The sequence below is a fragment of the Arachis duranensis genome, chromosome 5, assembly GCF_000817695.3.
Source record: "Arachis duranensis cultivar V14167 chromosome 5, aradu.V14167.gnm2.J7QH, whole genome shotgun sequence".
Taxonomy (NCBI): Eukaryota; Viridiplantae; Streptophyta; class Magnoliopsida; order Fabales; family Fabaceae; genus Arachis; species Arachis duranensis.
The window spans coordinates 19,699,018-19,704,760 of NC_029776.3; the positions used below are offsets into that span (position 1 = coordinate 19,699,018).

The window sequence follows — 5,743 nt, forward strand, 5'->3', positions numbered from 1 at the left end:
GTAAAGCATGAGTTAAAAGAGTAGGTGGTATGTACCCTGTATTCATTGAATGAACAATATGTAAAAAAATGATAATATGATTATGGTATTAGAAACTATTGAATGGTGCTTGTTGATGGAATGTAAACTTGGCTAACTCAATTAATGAAAACAATAATATACTAAAGAAGGCAACATAAGTGATTGAAAACTAGCCATGGCCAGCACTGTATTAAGATAATAGTTCAAACTTAAAAGATAAGTGTGTTAAGATAATGGTTCAACTTAACACAGTTAGCCACATAACACAAAGGGCAGCCAACTATCATGAGCATGTTAAACAAAGTTGCCTCAAAAGGGAGGACTTTACAACAAAACATAAAGGATTGTTTTTTCCTTGTGTAGTCTTTATCTAGCAAAAAGTATTAAATTCAAAACAGAAAGTCCTATACATATTAAGCTAAAGTCTTCAATTCTTCTTTCTTAGAGCCTTAAATCTTGGAGTTGGGATGAACTTCATATAATTGACAAGTCTTGTTGCCGTTCCTAAATTAGCACCGTGCATGGGATTCACTGGCACAGAAGTTGCTAGTGAAGAGGATCTTCTCTTTGGTGATAATTTTGAAGACCTTTTTATTCCATGATCCTAGATAGAAAAAATTTACATTACACATAAATGATGATTCACTTGAATCACAAAAAATTTAAGAAATGTAAATAGGAAGTTACCTTTTGAGAATCTTCTACATCAAAAGCAGTTGGCTGAGATATATCTATCTCTACAGGTTGTGCATCAGAAATGACTGGTGCAATCTCAGTAGACTGCACAAGAGGATTGTCATCTCCATCACGTTGGTCACCATCATCTTGAGGCTGCTGAAGTTGCTGCTCAGATGCAGGCGCACCTCCTTCATTTTTCTTCTTCTTATCAGCCTCAGCAGTAGCAGTAGCAACTGCAGCAGCTACAGCAGCCGTAGCAGCATCACAAGCTCTCTTCTTCTTGCAACCTCTCTTTGTATGTCCTTTATCACCACAAAAACTGCAAGTAAAGGGGCCCAATTGCCTCTTTAGATGAACATTATCTCCATTGTTACTCTGAGACTTGGGATCAGCTTTAGACTTTTTAGATCCTCCACCACCCTTCTCATTAGTATCCATCCGTCTTTTCATCTGTAGTTTTTCATGTTTCCTCTTTATTTTTGGTGCATGTGGCCTGTTACATTCTTCTGCATGCTCCCATAATGGTTGTCCAGGAATTGGATTAATATGATGATTATATGTTTCCCTATATGACTCCATTGTTAGCAAGTGGTGACAAAAGTCTTCTGATGGCTTGTTAACTCGAGACAGTGCAGCACATGCATGCACACAAGGAATACCTGCATACAAACAATAGCCACAAAAATCATGGATTTTAGTCATATACCATTAATCAGATTATTACTATAGCACAAAAACAATTATTATATCAATGCAAATAACCTGTAAGCATCCAAAATTGGCAAGTATATAGTCTTTTTCCTAAGTCCACCACATGATTAGTTGGGTGTCCATGCACCTCAAACCTTTCGTATCCGTTGTCCCCTATCCAAACACTACTAGAAAACTAGTTATTACAGACGGATATTTCTGACGAATTTTATTCCGCGAAAATACAGAGAGAATTTCAGAGGAATTTTTTGTCGGAAAACCAAAAAAATGGATTAGCATAAATTACAGACGGAAAAAAAAATCCGTCGATAATTCTGTCGAAAAAATTAATTTTTTTCCGTGAAAAATGGTTACAGACGGAAAATCCGTCTATAATTAAGCAGAAGAAAATGGTGCGTTTTATTAAATTATTACAGACGAAAAATCCGTCTGTAATTTAAATTTTTCGTCGGTAAATATTGAGATAACCTTAATCTTATCTCTATCCACTAGATCCATTTACACTCCACCCATATCAAATGATCTTGTTCCTCTCTCCGTCACCGAGTTGCTTCTTCTCTCCATCGCACCAGCTTCTTCCCCCGCTGTCGCCGCCGCTGGCGTCACAGATCTCTCTCCGTCGTACCTTGCGTCGCACGGGCTCCCTCTGCCGCCGCATCCAACCCTAACCCCAGAGCTTCGTTGCCTCCAACCCTAATCCCAGAACTTCGTCGCGCTCCCAATCCCTGCTTTGCCGCTCCCTCCATCGATGCTCCCTCCGTTTCAAAGCCTCCGTCGTGCTCACTTTCTCGTAAGCCTTCAAACGTCGCTCCTTCCTCCATGGCTGAAACCCATAACTCTCTGTTTTTTCTCCTGCGTCGCCGGTCTCTGTCTCCTCCTGCGTGTGGTTGTGCTGAAGCTCCATGGGAAGGATATACAACGGATTCCATGGGTGAAGCTTAACCACAGCTATAGAAGTACTACGAGACTCGATTAAAGTAGTACAAGAACTATGAGAACCTCTCGTTCTCGTGAGGATCTCGACAAGGTGAACACCTCAGCTGCTTCACGCTTTCACTTCTGATTCAGATGAAATTATGAATACTAATTCTAATTCATTTCTAAAGTCCCTGATTATTTATTTATTTGGTAGGAGTGTTTGGAAGTGCAGAAGGAGAAGACGTTCTGTATTGTCACCACTTGGGGTAATGATCACCACATGTTTGATACAATGACTGTGATGTCTTTTACCTTCATTTTTATCCCTTTGTTCTACGATACATTACATTACAAGAATGTGTTTTGTTTTTCTTCACTGACTCACTTTTGTTGTTTGGGAAACTATTAATTTTGGCATTCTTTTATTTTCTTACACTTTTATTTTGGCAACATTTACAGCAGATTTGGCAGATTCAACAACTGTCTTTTTGCTCTTCTCCAAGTTAGGAACAAGTACAAGTACAATTACTTACTTAATTAAAGCCCTTCTTCTTCTTCTTCTTCTTCTTCTTCTTCTTCTTCTTCTTCTTCTTCTTCTTCTTCTTCTTCTTCTTCTTCTTCTTCTTCTTCTTCTTCTATATAGCATACTTTATGGTTATAAGCTTACACGGTTCCATAAGAATGTCTCAGTCTGTGGATAAAATTGGTTTGAGAACCTTGGTTGTTGTAACAAAGGCTGATAAGTCTCCTGAAGGCTTATTGGAGAAGGTAACTGCTGATGATGTTAACATTGGTCTTGGTTATGTCTGTGTCAGGAACAGGATTGGCGATGAATCTTATGAGGAGGCGAGGATTGAAGAAGAGAGGCTTTTTGAGTCTCATCTAATGCTTTCAAAGATTGACAAATCCATTGTTGGTGTTCCTGTTCTGGCACAGAGGCTAGTTCAAGTTCAAGGCATGATCATATCCAAAACTCTGCCCGAAATTGTGAAGAAAATCAATGAGAAGCTGACTTACAATTTATCTGAGTTGGATAAGTTGCCTGTGAATCTGACTTGTGTTGCTGATGCTATGACTGCATTTTTGAATTTGGTATGCTTTTTCCACTTTAGCTACATGTTTTCCAGCAATCCTCACATGCTATTGCTAATAATTTCATTTATTTATACTGCACAATGTTCTACAAGATATTGATTTATTTCTTTTGAGAATATTATATTATTGCTAAGCCCCGCTCTTGGTCATATTTTGTTATTAATTTATCTTTCACAAAATCCTAAAATTAGAAAACATTGAAATATGAAAACAAACTCTTGACTTTGTTTTCATTAACCTGAACGAGAAATTGCATGAATATAAACATGACCGGCACTCACAGTGTTAATAATGTTAACATGCTTTAGCCTATGTAATGCGTTATTTATTAAATCTTTTGTGTTGATTTCTTGGCTATTTAACAAGATATGACATTTGGTCCTCGTAATTGCAAAAGGCTATTAGGTGCTAAGTCACCTTTTTCTCAACAAAACTTACAAAGGGATGTCATTGATCGTGATGAGGAGACAGCTATAATTCAATGTAAGTATTGCCATTATCATTACTCAAAATTTTTGAAATGGCTACTAATTACTCATTATCCAAGCTATCTTTGTGACTACTTTGTGATTTCAATGTATTGTTTAAATAATATATAGTAGCAAAAGAAAATAAATCTGTGGTATGTCCAAGTTTGGAGCTGATTGGTTTCTTGTGACTTGCTTGAGTATAATGTTCTGTTATTTCTATGTTTCTTTTTTCCATTATATTCATTGCTTAAAGATAACTTAATTATTCTGTTCCTTATTTTTTTTATCCTTTATTCCTTGTCTCTTCATTTACACATACCTTCTTTTAGTTTTTTTGGTAGAAAGTTCATTTTTCGGTTAGTTTCTGTTATTGTCTTTGTTCACATCGAATTCTATCTAGTGTTTATGGGATACCTATTGAAGTATTGGCTATTCTTTTCTTTACAAGCATTTGAGTAGGTAGATACAGTGTAGTGTGAATTTTAATTCTTCTGATTATCCTATGATGTCTTAATTGTATTTTCAGCTAACATCATATTTCTTGTCTTGATTTTGGGAGTGAGTTATTTTAAGCTAAGTGCTGAAGGCAGAAAGAGCCACAAATAATCAAGTGACAAGGTACAAATTCAGTTGATGGGAAACAAAAAAAATCATTTTTTCTATCATATTATGTGGCTTAAAGTGCCATCAAAGATAGATCTCGTGGAGGCAACTATCTAGGCTGATAATTCAGAAGGGAGATTGTTACTAGTTAAGTAGTATTTTTTTTCTTTTTTCAGTTATTATTGTTTGCACATATTGAATTGACTTACATTTGCTTTATATTCTGTTTCTGGTGGTGTTGATGAGCAGGTAGCCAAGGATACACAGTTGATAGAGTCCATTGCTAAAAAACAATCCCAGATATTTTCAGAAAAATGTAAATTGTTTCCAGCAGATGTGCAAATTCAGTCCATATATCCATTGTAAAGGATTTCTTATATTATATATATTCATATGCATTTGAAAAGCAGAGTATTGAAATTGAAGTCAGATTCTGTGTTTTTCCATGTTTCTGAGTACAACAATCTTGACTTATATAGTCTTCTAATTAGCAGAAAGTGGTGAGTTGCACACATAAATTAAAATTAACTCATTAGTTTCTCTTCAATATTTTTCTCATATTTTTTATATATATATAATTCTTATATATATTCTTTTGCAGTTTGCCAAGATTGATTTACCGTCACAAATATTGATGATAAGCCCAACAGATATTCCTGGGGTGAGTGAAATTTCAATATTGATTATATATTTCACATTGTTATTATTCTCTTTTTTTTCCTTTTTTGATATTTCTTTCAAGTAACCATGCATCATTTTAAATAATTGAGCAACAGTTGCTGAAATTTCTGTTATATTAGGAGTCCAAGTGAAGTCAAGTAGTTCTAGTGCAGTTCCACTACCACCGCTATCGCCGCCACCCTCAATGTCTTCGGATGAGGGCTATGATAATGAGGATGAAAATGACACTGAAGACTATAGCTGATAGTTTTAGTATGGTTGAACAATATACTAGGAATTATAGTTGATGATCAATACATTTTGTTTATGTTTTGAATTATATTGACTTGCTTGTTTATAGTACTTTTTTTTAAGTTTGATAATACGATAAATTTGTTTATTTTTTGAAATATTATAAATATTCGAATACAAATTAGATAAAAATTTCTATTAAATTTATATTTATTTTGTATGAAAATAAGTTTATTTTGTAATTAGAAAAATAAAAAAATTCTATTTTACCTTACTGACGGATTTACAGACGGATTTTCTGTCTGTAATCAGAGTGTAAAATAATTTTTCAAAGT

The 5,743-nt window shown here is 34.9% G+C and overlaps 1 long non-coding RNA gene across 1 annotated transcript; it reads left to right on the forward strand.

The window, feature by feature from the left end:
- Nucleotides 1-2,789: 2,789 nt before the first annotated feature.
- LOC107488643 (uncharacterized) lies at nt 2,790-3,895 on the forward strand. Its single transcript, XR_008009241.1, has 3 exons — nt 2,790-2,847; nt 3,144-3,420; nt 3,790-3,895. It is a non-coding gene; the product is annotated as an uncharacterized LOC107488643 (long non-coding RNA).
- The last annotated feature ends 1,848 nt before the right edge of the window (nt 3,896-5,743 follow it).